Raw genomic sequence first — 20,550 nt, forward strand, 5'->3', positions numbered from 1 at the left:
ATGTAAATAAAATTATATAAAAATCTGGTTAATGAAAATAATAATAGCGATAGTAATAATGATAATAATAATAATAGTTTTAATATTAATGTTACTACTAATAATGTTCTTTAATGATAATACTAATACTAATTTTAATAATAATAATAATAATAATAATAATAATAATTTTAAAATTCATGTTAATACCAATAATAATAATAATATTTGAAACTACCTTTAAAAGCTTTTTCTCTAAAAAAAATTCTTTAGACAGGGATCGAACCCGCAACCTCTCGTTCCCTTATCACTCTCCCAAACCATCCCTCTGTTGTTACTTTTCTGATTATATTCACACAGTAATTCCATATAACTAGTAATTATGTCTGCCTTTCTTCTTCTTAAGTTTAAAACCTGCATCATCATCATCCTAATTATAATTGAATTCGGCCCAAATAGGAAAAGAAGTATATCGGCCCAAAAATAGTTTAAACTACTACTCCAACTGAGTAAATAATCGAAGCCCAAGAGTGGTTAGCAATTTTAATTTAATATTCATAATCGTTATCATTAGAATGAAACGAAAAAACACTGTAGCAGTAAAACAATTTTTCGGTTCACCTTCATTAATCATCATTATCGCCATTTTCATCATAAAATCATAATTATCATTTTCATCCTTCTCTTCATCATTATCATAATCAATCGTAACCCTAATCATATTCATGAAATCGAAATCACTATTCATCGTCTCTATCATTTAGTGTGTGTTGGGCCGGGTCGTGAAAGGAAACAATAACATCAGCAACGATTATTGTTGTTCTTCGACAAAAACGAGGAAGTAATAGCTGCAGTTGCAGCTGCACAACCATAGCAGCAACAGTGAGCAGGAAAACAGAATATAAAAGTGGTGTTTCACGATTAAGATTAAGAGAGAGAGGGGAGAGAGAGAGAGAGAGAGAGAGAGGATAGAGAGTGATGTGTGGCGGTTTGTTGTGGCCATGATGGTGGTGTGAGCTTTAAAACATGAAAAGAAAACTGATAATGCTAAAAACGAACATATATTTTATAGCATTATTCCTCAAGAAAGACAAGCTTTTAGTTGCAATTGTTCTATTTACAAGTGATATTCGTTTAAATAATAAAAGGTAAAGACAAAAGACAGATTCGACGAATTGAAGACGTAAACGACCAAAAAGCTCAAAAATACAAAATACAATCAAAGAGGTTCCAATTATTGATAAGAAACGTCTCGAAATTACAAGAGTACAAGATTCAAAACGCAAAGTACAAGATATTAAATTATACGCAAGGACGTTCGAAAATCCAGAACCGGGACCAGAGTCAACTCTCAACGCTCGACGCAATGGACTAAAAATTACAAGTCAACGGAGTACAAGAATATAATATAATATATATATATATATATATATAATTAAATTTAATTATATATATTATATTATATAATAAATAAATAAGCAGCCCACGTTTTTGTAGACTTTTGAGCCTCCCCAGCTAGCCATGCGATCGCATGAGCTGAAGGAGCAAAACTCATGCGATCGCATGAGCCCCTTTTTCTGGCCACAACCCTATAAATTCGCGTGTTTGGTTCATCATAATCCATCAATCTTTCTCTCTATCTCACATACGATATATATATATATATATATATATATATATATATATATATATATATATATATATATATATATATATATATATTATAATTTTAATTTTAATTTTAATTTCTAATAATAAGGGTATGTTAGCGAATGTTGTAAGGGTGTAAGTCGAAATTCTGTCCGTGTAACGCTACTCTATTTTTAATCATTGTAAGTTATGTTCAACCTTTTTAATTTAATGTCTCGTAGCTAAGTTATTATTATGCTTATTTAATCCGAAGTAATCATGATGTTGGGCTAATTACTAAAATTGGGTAATTGGGCTTTGTACCATAATTGGGGTTTGGACAAAAGAACGACACTTGTAGAAATTAGACTATGGGCTATTAATGGGCTTTATATTTGTTTAACTAAATGATAGTTTGTTAATTTTAATATAAAGATTTACAATTGGACGTCCCTATAAATAACCATATACACTCGATCGGACACGATGGGCGGGATATTTATATGTACGAATAATCGTTCATTTAACCGGACACGGGAATGAATTAATAGTCTATGAAATTATTAAAACAGGGGTGAAATTATGTACAAGGACACTTGGCATAATTGATAACAAAGTATTAAAACCTTGGGTTACACACAGTCGATATCCTTGTGTAATTCTTAAACAAAGTATTAAAACCTTGTTACAGTTTAAGTCCCCAATTAGTTGGAATATTTAACTTCAGGTATAAGGATAATTTGACGAGGACACTCGCACTTTATATTTATGACTGATGGACTGTTATGGATAAAAACCAGACGGACATATTAAATAATCCAGGACAAAGGACAATTAACCCATGGGCATAAAACTAAAATCAACACGTCAAACATCATGATTACGGAAGTTTAAATAAGCATAATTCTTTTATTTCATATTTAATTTCCTTTATTTTACATTTAATTGCACTTCTAATTATCGCACTTTTATTTATTGTCATTGTATTTAATTGCACTTTTAATTATCGTACTTTTTAATTATCTCAATTTTATTTTATCGCACTTTTATTTATCGCAATTTCCTTATCGTTATTTACTTTACGCTTTAAATTAAGTTATATTTATTTTTATTATTTTACATTAGGTTTAACTGCGACTAAAGTTTTTTAAAATCGACAAACCGGTCATTAAATGGTAAAAACCCCCCCTTTTATAATAATAATATTACTTATTTATATATTTGTATTTTTATAAATTAAAACTAATATAGCGTTAAGCTTTGGTTAAAGATTTTTCCCTGTGGAACGAACCGGACTTACTAAAAACTACACTACTGTACGATTAGGTACACTGCCTATAAGTGTTGTAGCAAGGTTTAAGTATATCCATTCTATAAATAAATAAATATCTTGTGTAAAATTGTATCGTATTTAATAATATTTAGTTGTAAAAATAAAGCTATTTCATATACACCTCGCATAACATCAAGTATTTTTGGCGCCGCTGCCGGGGAATCCAATTTCTTGCTTAAACGCCGGATGCGCAACGCTAATATAAAAAAAATACGCTTTTGTAAAAATACGTTTTAAATATTCGAAAATATAAAAAGAAAAATGAAAATATAAATATTTTTAAGAGTTTGTTAAATATTTAAGTTTTATAAAATTTCTTTATTTCTATTTTTAGTTTGTAAAAATATAATTTTTATTTAATTTATATAAATATATTATAAATATATAATACAGCAAAACAGAAAAAAAAATATTAAAACTCGAGTCCAGTACTGTAGCAGCCCAGTGTCTGGCCCGAAACCCTAGCCCATGCGATCGCTTGGCTGGGTAACTTAGGACTCATGCGATCGCATGAGCCCTTCTGACACGCCACATTTGATTATCGTACAGCATTAAATACGGAGTAATTACTATTATTATTATTAATCAAACCCTAATTAGGGTTGTATTATTATAATATTTAAGTTTTAATTTTATTTTTTTGTATTATTTAGTTTTAATTAGGTTATTTAATTTATATAAACTTAATACTTTTATAAAATAAATAATATAAAAATAATATTTTTATAAAAATTGTACTTTTTACAACTTTTAGTATATTTTTATATTTTGTCCCTTTTTAATTGTTTTAGCGTAATTTTTATATCTTTCGTTCGTACTTAGTTTTAAATATAGTTTTTGCCTTAGTTATTTTTTTTTATTTCTAGATTTTTAGGTTTTGCCGTAAAATTCCTTAAGTGCTTTTTCTTTAGACTAAGATCTAGTAGCAAGTAGCAGCTAGCTCAATCATTATCTGATACAAAACATGCTTAAAGTGTCAACCAAAAAGGTTGAGTGAAATTCATAGATTTATAAATAATATCCTAAGTTTTAGACCACAAGATTTAGTTTAAAGTTGATCAATATAGATATATCAATCTAAAAGTGTTGCTGTAGTTTGTAATATCGCTACTAAACAATTTACCCTATGACACCTTGTACTGTCAGTGTCGTGGAATCATTATTATGTAACCAAAGACCAACGGTCGAATGGTTAGAGACATTACTCTCAATAGGTCTACTCACAATAATTAAGTTTGCATTTAAACGTAACAATTAACGATATTACGGTAGGAATTTAGCATGAATCAAAGCATGACAGCATAGTTAACAATTTAGTACTTGTGTCTAAGCATAAAACAGTTATAAAGTAAGCATGTGTCTCACCCCAAAAGTTGTAAAACAGTTATGAAACAGTAAAAAGTGAGGCTATGAAGTTCACCTTAGTAGCACAAAAGAGTATTCCACGAAAGAATTGAAAGGAAGGACGTGACCAAGATCTCAACCTAGAGATAGAATGTATGATCAGACATTGCCTAACAAACAATAGTATATAATACTATATTGATAGTAATGGTTCAATAAAGAATTTCCATTTTCAGAAGGTTACTATTTATGGAAAGTTTCCACTTATAGTAATTTTTTCAATTTTAGAAAGTTCGGGTTAATCTTTAGCAAGACGTTGTACAACATTACTCAAACTTCGTTGCTATCAAATAAGTCAGGAATGACCAGATGTAACCGGGGGCCCAGGATTCTTGACCAGAATCTAAGTCATGGCATTCGAGATCCACAAGCTTACCCGTAAATGGCAACCTAGACATCATTCACTTACGACCGTGAGTAGCGATGAAGTTCACATGAATTGTACATTATCTTTGATTAACCTTCACTTTAGGTGTATACACACAACGAATTATTAATGTACTTAATAATTATATATGTAATAATATAACCTAAGTATTATTTAATATTTAGTTATTATACCTTAGTATGTCTTATATATATTAAATATAATTACCTTTAAATAAATACCTAAATTACTTCAAAAATAATAGTGTTTTATTAATCGAACATTATCCAAAAATGTCTAAATAATTATTAAATATGTAAAAATTATATACATAATTTTTATAGTCTTAGTTAATCATATATATTAGTAGAAAAATTTAAGAAAACGTTTTTAATTATATTTTTATATTTATTTTTGTTTTTACCCTTAATTTATTCACAAAACAAGTTTAATTCTACATAATTACTAAATAAACCCAAAAAATTATTTTTATAATTTTTATAAGTTTCTATAAGTCTAATAACCTGTAAAAAAAATATTTAAAAAATATTTATTATTATTTAATATTTATTCTTAATTTACCTTCGAATTACATAATAATAGAGTTTAATTATATAATAATTACCAATTCGACCCAAGTAATTATTTTTATAATTTTTTCAGATCTATATAAGTTTTATAAACTCATAAAAAAATTATATATATTTTATGTTTGGTTAAAAGTATTTATTACGAATTTTACATTGTTTTTACGTTTAAACACTACATAATTCGTATTTAATTATAAATAATATTTCATAAATTATCAAAATTATTTTTATACATCATAATACTTATAATACTAATTATAACATATAAACATAATTAATTTCAAATTTTACAAAGAATATACAATAAATATAAATATAATCGACAATATTAAAAAAATAATAATAAAAATAGAAAGTACCTCAAATTTTCTTCAATGTTTTGAGAGAACAACTTAAGTTTTAGTTTTTAGCAAGAATATATGAATGAGGAGCCATGTATTTATAGGTAAAAATGGTTGGTAAAAAGAAAACAAATAATAATAAAATAAACGTGCCAATTTTGACAAAATAATAAAAACATGTTAAAAATGTTTTTAATAAGTTTTTTTGTTTTTTGAAAATATTTAGTCAAAATTCATGGGCTCATTATTTAATTTATAAAAAAAAATCTTATTTCTTTTTTTATAAGCTAAAAATATAAATAATGATTAAAATAACTTATCATTTAATTAATAATTATGTTACATATAGTTTTATATATAATACACATTAATATTAATATTAACTAAAGTTATTTTATATAATTAGTATAAACTTTAGTTAACAAAACGTGTCGACAAAAAAAAAATATTTAATCAACGTCGAATTTAATCATATATTAAGTATGGATAACAACCCTAGGGGCAAATTAGTCAATTCAAGTATGGAAATATGAGGGTTGTTATAGTACCTACCCATTATGAGTTGAAAATTTGACAGAGATCGTCATGGTTGATAATAAGTATGTTTTCATGACGGATATGAGTTGGAAAATAGAGTTTTATCACTATTGAGTAATAAAACAATTCGATTACATGAAGAGTATGAGTGAAGCTATCGTAAAAAAAAATGAAATGAGGAAAATAAAGATTAGTTTTAACTCTTGACGTAATTAAAGTTGATTTTCGGAATTCAAGGGATTTAAAGAAAATCTTTATAATCTGTATATGATTTGATTCTCCGGTAATTAAGGAAATTAAAATTGCCTTGATTGTTGTGTCTGAAATTTTGCTATAAATTAGCTTCTTCTGTTTCATTATCTTCACCACTTATGTACTTTCTTTCTCGATTCATACTTCCAAAGATTGTGAAAATGCTTCATCCAGTTCTTATCCTGGATATTTTTCTGACTATCGTTTCTGTCATTCTTCTTTTTCATTTACCCCCAGAGGAATCTATTTACTTCTACAATTACCTTGAGGTTATAGTGTTTTTAATTCTCCCGTGTCTTTATGTTGCTATACGCACTGATATACACGGTTTGTAATTTTCGTGTTGTTATCGGGCTTTATATTTTCCCTTATATGTCGGAGCTCTATGCTCTTGTTTTTACTTCCCGACTTCAATTCAAGCGAATAATGGTCCAGAATTCGTAGGTATGGAGTTTCGATTGATCATAATATACAAAGCAGAAGGAAAGGAAATAGCACGATTTGATTTGTCAAATTACCAGAATTACTAAGGATAGAACTATCAAGAATATATGTTCTTGATATGTTCAGAGGTTAAGTAGAATGTAAAAGTCATTTAACATGGCAAATGATGATTATAAAGTCTATGAATCATCATCTTCCATTAAAAATTTAACATGACTTACTGTAATATAATCACGTTGGCCTGACGTCATTATATTATACTAACTCATGCTTCAATTCCCAACACTACTTCAAATCATTCAAAATTTAAACTTGTATGTTACAGAAATATAGAAACTAAAACAGTTTCCTTTATTATGTAACACAGATAGTGCGAAGTGATAAATAATTTTGGACAAGAATAGTTATGAATGTATCTTCAGAAATATGGAGGATATTTATAACGAAAGATACGATGATATCTTAGAATTTTCTAAGATCAAATGATAACGAGGAAAATTCTTCTGTAAGGATTTAGAATGCGTAAGGAGATCTTTTGTGATTTTCATCAGAAATCGAATCATCTAGATTCTTTGATTACAGATTTAGTCCTTGTGATTTGTCCACGGTCTCCTTCATGGTTTGCTCAATTGTAACAACCCAAACCAACCCCCGAACAAACACGCGAAAAATATGAAATAAAAAAAAATTTGTTGTGACTGCCATCTGCGCGGCGCGCCAAACCACCTGGACAGCCCGCGGTCCGGTTTTGCCAAAAACACGAAAATGTTTGACCCTTTCCCGACGTTTTTAGACGAAACGCTTTCAACCACATATTCATGTATGTAAAACTAACACGTTCCATTAATAAAATAAGTTTTACGAACCCGGGCCTACATACGCCCAATTTACTCTTCAAGTACAAAATACAAATTCGACCACAAAAGTTTAAGTTCCAACAAAACTACGAGCATGATGTTGGGGATAAACTACCCAATCCTAGGTCAAATACAAAAGTAATCCATGCAAGCATCAAAAGGGAAAATCATCTAAATCCCGAGCATACCCTTGCCAAAACCGCTTCCGTACCTAAAAATGAAAACAACGAGAGGGTAAGCTAATGCTTAGTGAATGCAATACTTATACATATACATATGTAATTTACCTACACGCATCCACTTACAATACCATGCATACAATATATAAACGAGCTAGCATCAACAAACACACGACTAGCAACAACGTTAGAATATATAAATTACCGCAATTATAAACTAAACATAAAAGGCATAGACACGCTAACCGTTCACCGCTTTGCTACTACCGACTTGTAGCCAACCAAGATCATCGAGTCTCACTCGTACTATGTCACCGACTTGTGACTCGTCATTTGGTGTCACCGACTCATGAATCGCCACTAATACTTATGGGTCACCGACTTGTGAACGCCATGTGGCATCACCGACTTGTGAAGTACCACCAAGTGTCACCGACTTGTGAAGCACTATAAGGTGTCACCGACTTGTGAAACACCCGTCAATACATATGAGGTCACCGACTTGCGAACCTCCAAGAGGTGTCACCGAATTGTGAAACACCACTAAGTGCCACCGACTTATGAACACTATGAAGTGTTACCGACTCGTAAATCACTTCTCCAACTTATGGTGCCACCGACTTGTGAAACACCAACCAACTACTAAGGGTCACCGCCTCGTGAACCACCGTGAGGTGTCACCGACTCGTGAGTCTCCTAACAAGACATTACCTACACGCAATCCTCTTCACCCATAACCCCGATAAGTCACCGTCTTGTGACACAATGCTCAATACTCATGATGTGGCACCAAAGGCCCACATCGCGTACGAGTAAATAAATCACATACATACATGTATAAATATTCCACTCACCTCGATTACTTGAAGAAGTGCAACTCGCAAACTTGAACTCCTTCCACCGACTTCATGTATATCACCTACGCAAATCATACATGCAAATAAGCTACAACTTAAGCCTATTCGACTTAACACATCACAAGTGTAATTTCGACTATATACACTTAACCGACTTTGACTAAGTCAAATCTCACCCGAACCACTCATAATCACAATTGAATAGTGATTATGTCTCACTAATACATTTTGCACAAGGTTTGATCTACCAATCCCCCATTTGGACTCACGACCCGCCCAAATTGACATAAAGTGCAATCTACGCCTTTTTGCACTTTTAACGATACTCGAAAGTCCAAAACTAACGAGACCATTTCCCGTGTTCCCGAAATACCTAAATACACCTCTTTTAGGCTTTAAATGCATTTTAGACCAACATTTACACAAAAACCCATTTTGACCTAAAACTAGTCAAAACACCCAATTTGTGAACTTACACCCCAAATCACTAATAATCCAAGTTAGCTAGTGATTTCATCAACAAAATTAGTTTACAAACTAACAATATCATCATCCAATCCTAAACCCACCAACATCAACAATAACTAGTTACAATTACCCATTTCACCTCCTAAAAGAGTTTTATAACTAACTAGTTCAAAACCCTAAACTTGAATATCAAATTACAAAGATGAAGTTCGGAGTTTGAACTTACCAATACCGCCAAAATGATGCCGTTGACGAGTAGAACAACTTTAATACCCGAGGTTTGATCCAAATAACCCTTCTTCTTCTCCAATTGGAGCTCTCTCTCTCTCTCTAAAACTCTCCTCTCACTCTAGGGTTTGAAGATGAGAGTGTTTGATGAGTGAAAATGAGCTCTAATGGAGTTCTAGATCAGTTTTGGTGACCCTAAACCGACCCTAAATGAAAAGACCAAAGTACCCCTCATTTAAACCTTTTAAAAAGGCTGAAAATTGCATCAGACGGGTTCGGCGCGCCGCGCCGAAAGGTGGAGCGCCGCTCCAACCTACAGGTCAGTTTTCAGAAACTTGTTTTGGCCATAACTTTTTGACCGTAGCTCCGTTTTCGATGAATCAAATATCGTTGGAAACGTAATAAGATATTCTTTCCAATGGTAAGGCTTTGAAACATCAACTCAAACTTTATTTGGGGTTGAGAAGATACATACACACCTTGTACCTCAAACAACGTCCAGTTTTCTTCGACATTCGAGCAAGCAACACGTACATGCTTCGTACACTTCATATACGCATCGTACACCATGAATACATTATGTACAATAAATATTTGGGTCTTACAACTCTCCCCCATGTAAATTGGATCGCGTCCTCGCGATCTAAACCTCATCGCGAACAAAAACAACACACTTTCCTCAAGTCTTCGAGTTCTCACACAATCTCGGACCCCTTTGATGCCGCCATTGCATCCTATCGATCACGCCTTACCACCATGCAACGTTCCAATCGCACAACTATCCTTCAGGATTTCCTTGGCGTACTCCAACTCATGACTTAGAGTTCTAACGCCCACCGCCAATACTCTAGAGAGTTCGTTCCCGAACGCACTCTACACTAACACGCCCCTACATGAGACAGTCCAAACTAACACTCTACGTCTCTAGTTGGCTCTCAAAATGAGGTAACTACCGGCAAATGACCCAAACACGCCTACCAAACCAAGGGACCACCGTACTCTCCGGGTACATACTCCCCCACTTAGGGTTTTAACCCCACGCTATCACCGTCAAGATGATAATACCATGCGAAATTTCAACATTTTACATCACACACGCCCGGTATCAACGTTGGTCATACTTAAAATCTTCAGCGGACTTACCACAAGATACATGAAACTCAACCTTTTGAATCGGTCAAACGTCGACACCCGCTAATCTTCACAATAAACCATCCTCGTACCTTCGGGTTTTCTCGTCGGTACCCAAGTACAAAATAATCACAACACCGGAGTGAAGCATTCCACTTGCAGGTATACAGAGGGCACCTGACGTAGTGTTATGCAACTCCTATTACTACCACTGAGTCTCAATCACTCGACCCTTTCGGGTCCCTCCTCGGTGTCATATGACACTTGACTATTCGAAGTCACACAAATCCAATGGACATTACGGCTCAACGCCTACAACTTTCTAGTGACGCCTGCTTGTCACTATCCGCCAAGGCCGCAAAGCAAACCTAGCAATCCTTTCACTTACAATGGTGATGCTTGGTGCCACCAAGACTTACACCCTAACTCGTATCCTCTCAAACGTTAACACGGTTACTTACACACACCAAAGATAGTCAACAATCGTGACTCTTCTCGCACACCTACATGATCAACGTAAGCACCTCTCGAATGGCATGCCATCCTACGCTAACCCTTATGGAGAACAATACAAGTAACCCTCTAATCATCCCATGGTTACCCCCAACTTGGTTAAGCCTCCAACACCAACCCAATTAACCCGACTTGGTCAAGTCAAATACACTATGTCGACCCGCCTCGGTCAACACCTAACAACAATCGATTAACCCTACTTAGTTAATTCAACACACACGGTCAACCCGACTTGGTTAAGTCCTAACAACAATTGATTAACCCGTCTTGATTAGTCAAACGCACTCGGTCAACCCGACTCGGTCAACACTCCTAACAATTTATCGATTAACCCGACTCGGTTAGTCAAACTATCTTGGTCAACCCGACTCGGTCAAACCCCTAAAAACAATTTGAGTAACCCGGCTTGGTTAGTCAAATATCCTTGGTCAACCCGACTCGGTCAACACCTAACAACAATTGATTAACCCGACCTGGTTAGTCAAACTGCAATGGACTAACTCGACCTAGCTAGTCACTACAACACATGGATAAACTCAATCATTACCCAATCACCCGCACATAGATAGTACTAAAATCGAATAGTACCTGAATCAAGCGTCGCCAGATTTTCGTGCCCCGTCACTATTCCACTCGGGACATTCCGACTTCCGGTGTCCCTCCTTCCGGCACTTAAAACATGTGACCTTGCCCGATGGACAATCACGAGACTTATGCCCCGTTTGTCCACAATTATAACACGCGAATTTAGAACCACCTGTGTCACTCATCTTTACGCTTCCGACACCTTCGGTAGCGCTTTTACTCTTCTTGTTCGAAAACGCCGTCGCTTTGAACTTCCATTTACAAACACCAGACACACTTGGCTTCGACACCTCCGGTTCGAAACCCCGAGCCAACTCAAACAACTCTTCAAAAGACTTATCCATTCCCCGACTAATCTTACCTTTAAATTCGTCATTCAGTGTACGGTAGAAATCTTTCATCAACTTGTGATCGTCACCAACGTACTCCGGACAAAAATGAGTCTTTGCTAAAAAGGTAGACTTGAGAGTAACCAAGTCCATCGAACCTTGTAGCAAATTGTGTAACTCGTCCCGAATTCTATCAAAATCGGAAGAAGTTCGGTATTCATCAAAGAACTCCTTTTTGAACTCATCCCATGACAAGCTCATACATTGTTCCTCGCCATACAATTGAATCTTGTCATCCCACCACAACTTGGCTTCTTCACGTAACATACTAGAACCGTACCTTGTTTTCTTCTCGGAAGGACATTCACTAGTACGGAAAGCCCCCTCGATGTCGGAAACCCAACATGTACTCTTCAACGGATCCCTTACCCCATTAAACATAGGAGGTTGTGCATCCTTGAAGTTTTTGTAATGGAAATCCGCCTCCCATTTGTAGTGACCCGAACTTTTCCATGTTTATATATATTAATTGAGATTGATATTTACATGATTAAATGTTTCCAACATGTTAAGCAATCAAACTTGTTAAGACTTGATTAATTGAAATAGGTTTCATATAGACAATTAACCACCCAAGTTGACCGGTGATTCACGAACGTTAAAACTTGTAAAAAAACTATATGATGACATATATATGGTTATATGTATAGTTAACATGATATTATGATAAGTAAACATATCATTAATTATATTAACAATGAACTACATATGTAAAAACAAGACTACTAACTTAATGATTTTGAAACGAGACATATATGTAACGTTTATCGTTGTAACGACATTTAATGTATATATATCATATTAAGAGATATTCGTACATCATAATATCATGATAATATAATAATTTAAAATCTATTTTGATATTATAAACATTGGGTTAACAACATTTAACAAGATCGTTAACCTAAAGGTTTCAAAACAACACTTACATGTAACGACTAACGATGACTTAACGACTCAGTTAAAATGTATATACATGTAGTGTTTTAATATGTATTTATACACTTTTGAAAGACTTCAATACACTTATCAAAATACTTCTACTTAACAAAAATGCTTACAATTACATTCTCGTTCAGTTTTATCAACAATTCTACTCGTATGCACCCGTATTCGTACTCGTACAATACACAGCTTTTAGATGTATGTACTATTGGTATATACACTCCAATGATCAGCTCTTAGCAGCCCATGTGAGTCACCTAACACATGTGGAAACCATCATTTGGCAACTAGCATGAAATATCTCATAAGATTACAAAAATATGAGTAATCATTCATGACTTATTTACATGAAAACAAAATTACATATCCTTTATATCTAATCCATACACCAACGACCAAAAACACCTACAAACACTTTCATTTTTCAATTTTCTTCATCTAATTGAACTCTCTCAATTTCTATCTTCAAGTTCTAAGTGTTCTTCATAAATTCCAAAAGTTCTAGTTTCATAAAATCAAGAATACTTTCAAGTTTGCTAGCTCACTTCCAATCTTGTAAGGTGATCATCCAACCTCAAGAAATCTTTGTTTCTTACAGTAGGTTATCATTCTAATACAAGGTAATAATCATATTCAAACTTTGGTTCAATTTCTATAACTATAACAATCTTATTTCAAGTGATGATCTTACTTGAACTTGTTTTCGTGTCATGATTTTGCTTCAAGAACTTTGAGCCATCCAAGGATCCATTGAAGCTAGATCCATTTTTCTCTTTTCCAGTAGGTTCATCCAAGGAAGTTAAGGTAGTAATGATGTTCATAACATCATTCGATTCATACATATAAAGCTATCTTATTCGAAGGTTTAAACTTGTAATCACTAGAACATAGTTTAGTTAATTCTAAACTTGTTCGCAAACAAAAGTTAATCCTTCTAACTTGACTTTTAAAATCAACTAAACACATGTTCTATATCTATATGATATGCTAACTTAATGATTTAAAACCTGGAAACACGAAAAACACCGTAAAACCGGATTTACGCCGTCGTAGTAACACCGCGGGCTGTTTTGGGTTAGTTAATTAAAAACTATGATAAACTTTGATTTAAAAGTTGTTATTCTGAGAAAATTATTTTTATTATGAACATGAAACTATATCCAAAAATTATGGTTAAACTCAAAGTGGAAGTATGTTTTCTAAAATGGTCATCTAGACGTCGTTCTTTCGACTGAAATGACTACCTTTACAAAAACGACTTGTAACTTATTTTTCCGACTAGAAACCTATACTTTTTTTGTTTAGATTCATAAAATAGAGTTCAATATGAAACCATAGCAATTTGATTCACTCAAAACGGATTTAAAATGAAGAAGTTATGGGTAAAACAAGATTGGATAATTTTTCTCATTTTAGCTACGTGAAAATTGGTAACAAATCTATTCCAACCATAACTTAATCAACTTGTATTATATATTATGTAATCTTGAGATACCATAGACACGTATACAATGTTTCTACCTATCATGTCGACACATCTATATATATTTCGGAACAACCATAGACACTCTATATGTGAATGTTGGAGTTAGCTATACAGGGTTGAGGTTGATTCCAAAATATATATAGTTTGAGTTGTGATCAATACTGAGATACGTATACACTGGGTCGTGGATTGATTCAAGATAATATTTATCGATTTATTTCTGTACATCTAACTGTGGACAACTAGTTGTAGGTTACTAACGAGGACAGCTGACTTAATAAACTTAAAACATCAAAATATATTAAAAGTGTTGTAAATATATTTTGAACATACTTTGATATATATGTATATATTGTTATAGGTTCGTGAATCAACCAGTGGCCAAGTCTTACTTCCCGACGAAGTAAAAATCTGTGAAAGTGAGTTATAGTCCCACTTTTAAAATCTAATATTTTTGGGATGAGAATACATGCAGGTTTTATAAATGATTTACAAAATAGACACAAGTACGTGAAACTACATTCTATGGTTGAATTATCGAAATCGAATATGCCCCTTTTTATTAAGTCTGGTAATCTAAGAATTAGGGAACAGACACCCTAATTGACGCGAACTCTAAAGATAGATCTATTGGGCCTAACAAACCCCATCCAAAGTACCGGATGCTTTAGTACTTCGAAATTTATATCATATCCGAAGGGTGTCCCGGAATGATGGGGATATTCTTATATATATGCATCTTGTTAATGTCGGTTACCAGGTGTTCACCATATGAATGATTTTTATCTCTATGTATGGGATGTGTATTGAAATATGAAATCTTGTGGTCTATTGTTACGATTTGATATATATAGGTTAAACCTATAACTCACCAACATTTTTGTTGACGTTTTAAGCATGTTTATTCTCAGGTGATTATTAAGAGCTTCCGCTGTCGCATACTTAAATAAGGACAAGATTTGGAGTCCATGCTTGTATGATATTGTGTAAAAACTGCATTCAAGAAACTTATTTTGTTGTAACATATTTGTATTGTAAACCATTATGTAATGGTCGTGTGTAAACAGGATATTTTAGATTATCATTATTTGATAATCTACGTAAAGCTTTTTAAACCTTTATTGATGAAATAAAGGTTATGGTTTGTTTTAAAATGAATGCAGTCTTTGAAAAACGTCTCATATAGAGGTCAAAACCTCGCAACGAAATCAATTAATATGGAACGTTTTTAATCAATAAGAACGGGACATTTCAGTTGGTATCAGAGCGTTGGTCTTAGAGAACCAGAATTTTTCATTAGTGTGTCTTATCGAGTTTGTTAGGATGCATTAGTGAGTCTGGACTTCGACCGTGTTTACTTGAAAAATGATTGCTTAACAAATTTTGTTGGAAACTATATATTTTTAACATGTGAATATTATGTGATATATTAATCTCTTAACGCGTTTGATATTATGTGATAGATGTCTACCTCTAGAACAAGTCCCATTGACTCACCTAATAATAATGAAGAGTCAAATGTAAATTGGAATGATTCGTGGACTGATTCACAAGTTCCCGAAGAGGAACCGGAAGAAGAGTCGGAACCGGAAGAAGAATCGGAACCGGAAGAAGAATCGGAACCGGATGAAGAAATAGAACCGGTGGGGGAAATAATAAAACGGTTAAGTAAAAGAAAATCCTCAACCAACCGACCAAGGTTAGTTATGGTCAATGGTGTTTCCGCCAAGGAAGCAAAATATTGGGAGGATTACCAATTCTCCGATGAATCGGATTCCGACGAGAATTCTGATGATGTTATAGAAATTACCCCAACTGAATTTAAAAAGGCAAAAGAAAATAATAAGGGAAAGGGCATAAAAATAGAGAAATCTAATTCCAACCCCGATGAACTTTATATGTATCGTCAACGCCCGAAGTCCTTAAGTTGTAACAATGACCCGGGAACCTCTAAACCACCAGGTTTTTCTAAACCAATGTGGACAACAACGGCTCGTATTAGGGGAACATCATATATCCCTAGAAACTTGGCAAAACGAACCAAAACCGAAGAAGAAGAAACGAGCGAGTCGGAATAAGATAGTTGTATTCGTGTGGTGTAATATATGTAATATAGTGTTCGTATGCTTTATGATATATGTAAAAAAAAATTGCTTGTATTAATAAGTATTTTTTTATGAATCTAACTCTTGTCTATTTTACAGTTTAAAAACACAAAATGGATAGACAACCCAATATTTTAAGAGACCTACCCGGAGACATGATTGATGAAATCTTGTCTAGAGTCGGCCAGAATTCCTCGGCACAACTATTTAAGGCGAGATCAGTTTGTAAGACATTCGAAGAACGTTCCAAGAATGTCTTGGTTTATAAGAGACTTTCGTTTGAAAGATGGGGGATATCACATTGGGAAACCCATAAGTTACGATGTGTTTACTTTGACGCATATATTGCGGGGAACCCAAATGCTATTTTACGCAACGGGTTAAGAAATTATTTTGACTCAATATATCCGAATATTGGACTTCGTGATTTAGAAAAAGCGGCTAACATGCAACATAAAGAAGCATGTTATGCTTACGGATTAGTAATGTTCGCTTCTCACCAAAGTGAGAACAAGAACATCGGGCTACAACTATTAAACAAAACGTTTCCACAAGTGACGGAGTCGGTAATTGGGGTAAGAAATGAGGTTTTTAGATTATTACGGGACTGTTGGACATTACGTAACCCTCGTCCCTTTGACGACGTTACAACACGCTGTCTTATCAATGGCCATAACGGTTATGTTGCACAAGACCAAGGATGGGAAGTAGTCCTAGTAAAACCAGAATGCATGACTTGTTTCTGGACGTATGAATTACGTGTCTTTATTGCCTTTGCTGAACGACTTGTGTACTAGCTAGAATTATCTTCACAACTATCTTGTATCAAAGTTATTGTGTGCTATATTTCATGCTTTATGTAAAATAAGCAGTATTGTAAGTTTGTAAAATATTGTATAAAAGTTTGAACGCGAAATATTATTATAATCAGTTTTTCATATAGAATTGTAGTAGTTGAATTGTATATTAGCTACTAAGTATGAACTTAACGGGTAGGTACTACCCGAATTTAAACTTATAAAACGCTAATATGAAGAAAAAGCTTTTATAAATGAGTTCATATTATGCTACGAAATACTATTAACTACTCTTAATATTCTGTATGATTAACTTGTTCCATTTAACTATTTTGAAGGAAATGGCACCGACTACTCGACACACCGTGAATATGAATGAAGAGGAATTCCGTACTTTTCTAGCTTCAAACATAGCCGCAGTACAGGCTGCGCTACATACCAACAATAACCTTGGATCTAGCAGTACAGGAAATCGTGTAGGATGCACCTACAAAGAATTCACTGCCTGCAAACCTTTGGAATTTGATGGAACTGAAGGACCGATCGGATTGAAACGGTGGACCGAGAAGGTTGAATCGGTGTTTGCCATAAGTAAGTGTACTGAAGAGGACAAAGTGAAGTACGCTACGCATACCTTCACAGGTTCTGCGTTAACATGGTGGAATACCTATCTAGAGCAAGTGGGACAAGATGATGCGTACGCACTACCGTGGTCAGCATTCAAGCACTTGATGAACGAGAAGTACCGTCCCAGAACCGAGGTCAATAAGCTCAAGACAGAACTTAGAGGGTTACGAACCCAAGGATTTGATATTACCACGTACGAAAGACGATTCACAGAATTGTGCCTATTGTGTCCGGGAGCATTCGAAGATGAGGAAGAGAAGATCGACGCATTTGTGAAAGGATTACCGGAAAGAATCCAAGAAGATATAAGTTCACACGAGCCCGCCTCCATACAACAGGCATGTAGAATGGCTCACAAACTAGTGAACCAGATTGAAGAAAGAATTAAAGAACAGACTGCTGAAGAGGCCAATGTGAAGCAAGTCAAAAGAAAGTGGGAGGAAAACGGTGATAAGAATCACCAATACAACAACAACAGCAATTACAACAATAATCGCAACAATTATCCCAACAATCGCAACATCAATCGCAACTACAACAAACGGCCCAACAACAACAACAACAACAACAACAGCAACTACAACAATCATCCCAACAACAATAATAACCGCAACAACAACAACAATCAGAAGCAACTATGCCAAAGGTGTGAAAAGAATCACTCGGGGTTCTGCACCAAATTTTGCAACAAGTGTAAAAGAAATGGTCATAGCACGGCGAAGTGTGAGGTCTACGGACCAGGGGTTAATAGAACGAAAGGAACAAATGGTGTCGGAACGAGTAATGGCGGAGCAAGTAGTGTCGAAGCAAGTTATGCCAATGTAGTTTGTTATAAATGTGGAAAACCAGGCCACATTATTAGAAATTGCCCGAACCAGGAGAACACGAATGGACAAGGCCGTGGAAGAGTTTTCAATATTAATGCGGTAGAGGCACAGGAAGACCCGGAGCTTGTTACGGGTACGTTTCTTATTGACAATAAATCTGCTTACGTTTTATTTGATTCGGGTGCGGATAGAAGCTATATGAGTAGAGATTTTTGTGCTAAATTAAGTTGTCCATTGATGCCTTTGGATAGTAAATTTTTACTCGAATTAGCAAATGGTAAATTAATTTCAGCAGATAATATATGTCGGAATCGAGAAATTAAACTGGTTAGCGAAACATTTAAGATTGATTTGATACCAGTAGAGTTAGGGAGTTTTGATGTGATAATCGGTATGGACTGGTTAAAAGAAGTGAAAGCGGAGATCGTTTGTTACAAAAATGCAATTCGCATTATACGAGAAAAAGGAAAACCCTTAATGGTGTACGGAGAAAAGGGCAACACGAAGCTACATCTTATTAGTAATTTGAAGGCACAAAAACTAATAAGAAAAGGTTGCTATGCTGTTCTAGCACACGTCGAGAAAGTACAAACTGAAGAAAAGAGCATCAATGATGTTCCCATTGCAAAAGAATTTCCCGATGTATTTCCGAAAGAATTACCGGGATTACCCCCACATCGATCCGTTGAATTTCAAATAGATCTTGTACCAGGAGCTGCACCAATAGCTCGTGCTCCTTACAGACTCGCACCCAGCGAGATGAAAGAACTGCAAAGCCAATTACAAGAACTTTTAGAGCGTGGTTTCATTCGACCAAGCACATCACCGTGGGGAGCTCCTGTTTTGTTTGTCAAGAAGAAAGATGGTACATTCAGGTTGTGTATCGACTACCGAGAGTTGAACAAACTTACCATCAAGAACCGCTACCCACTACCGAGAATCGACGACTTATTTGATCAACTACAAGGCTCGTCTGTTTATTCAAAGATTGACTTACGTTCCGGGTATCATCAAATGCGGGTGAAAGAAGATGATATTCCAAAGACTGCTTTCAGAACACGTTACGGTCATTACGAGTTTATGGTCATGTCGTTTGGTTTAACTAATGCACCAGCTGTGTTCATGGACCTTATGAACCGAGTGTGTGGACCATACCTTGACAAGTTTGTCATTGTTTTCATTGATGACATACTTATTTACTCAAAGAATGACCAAGAACACGGTGAACATTTGAGAAAGGTGTTAGAAGTATTGAGGAAGGAAGAATTGTACGCTAAGTTTTCAAAGTGTGCATTTTGGTTGGAAGAAGTTCAATTCCTCGGTCACATAGTGAACAAAGAAGGTATTAAGGTGGATCCGGCAAAGATAGAAACTGTTGAAAAGTGGGAAACCCCGAAAACTCCGAAACACATACGCCAGTTTTTAGGACTAGCTGGTTACTACAGAAGGTTCATCCAAGACTTTTCCAGAGTAGCAAAACCCTTGACTGCATTAACGCATAAAGGGAAGAAATTTGAATGGAATGATGAACAAGAGAAAGCGTTTCAGTTATTGAAGAAAAAGCTAACTACGACACCTATATTGTCATTGCCTGAAGGGAATGATGATTTTGTGATTTATTGTGATGCATCAAAGCAAGGTCTCGGTTGTGTATTAATGCAACGAACGAAGGTGATTGCT

General features: G+C 34.4%; 1 pseudogene; it reads left to right on the plus strand.

Annotated features, from left to right (window-relative positions):
- LOC139904017 (uncharacterized) overlaps window positions 1-20,550 on the plus strand; it is a 201,587-nt pseudogene that overhangs the window by 130,865 nt on the left and 50,172 nt on the right.

This window comes from Rutidosis leptorrhynchoides, chromosome 4 (assembly GCF_046630445.1).
Source record: "Rutidosis leptorrhynchoides isolate AG116_Rl617_1_P2 chromosome 4, CSIRO_AGI_Rlap_v1, whole genome shotgun sequence".
NCBI lineage: Eukaryota > Viridiplantae > Streptophyta > Magnoliopsida > Asterales > Asteraceae > Rutidosis > Rutidosis leptorrhynchoides.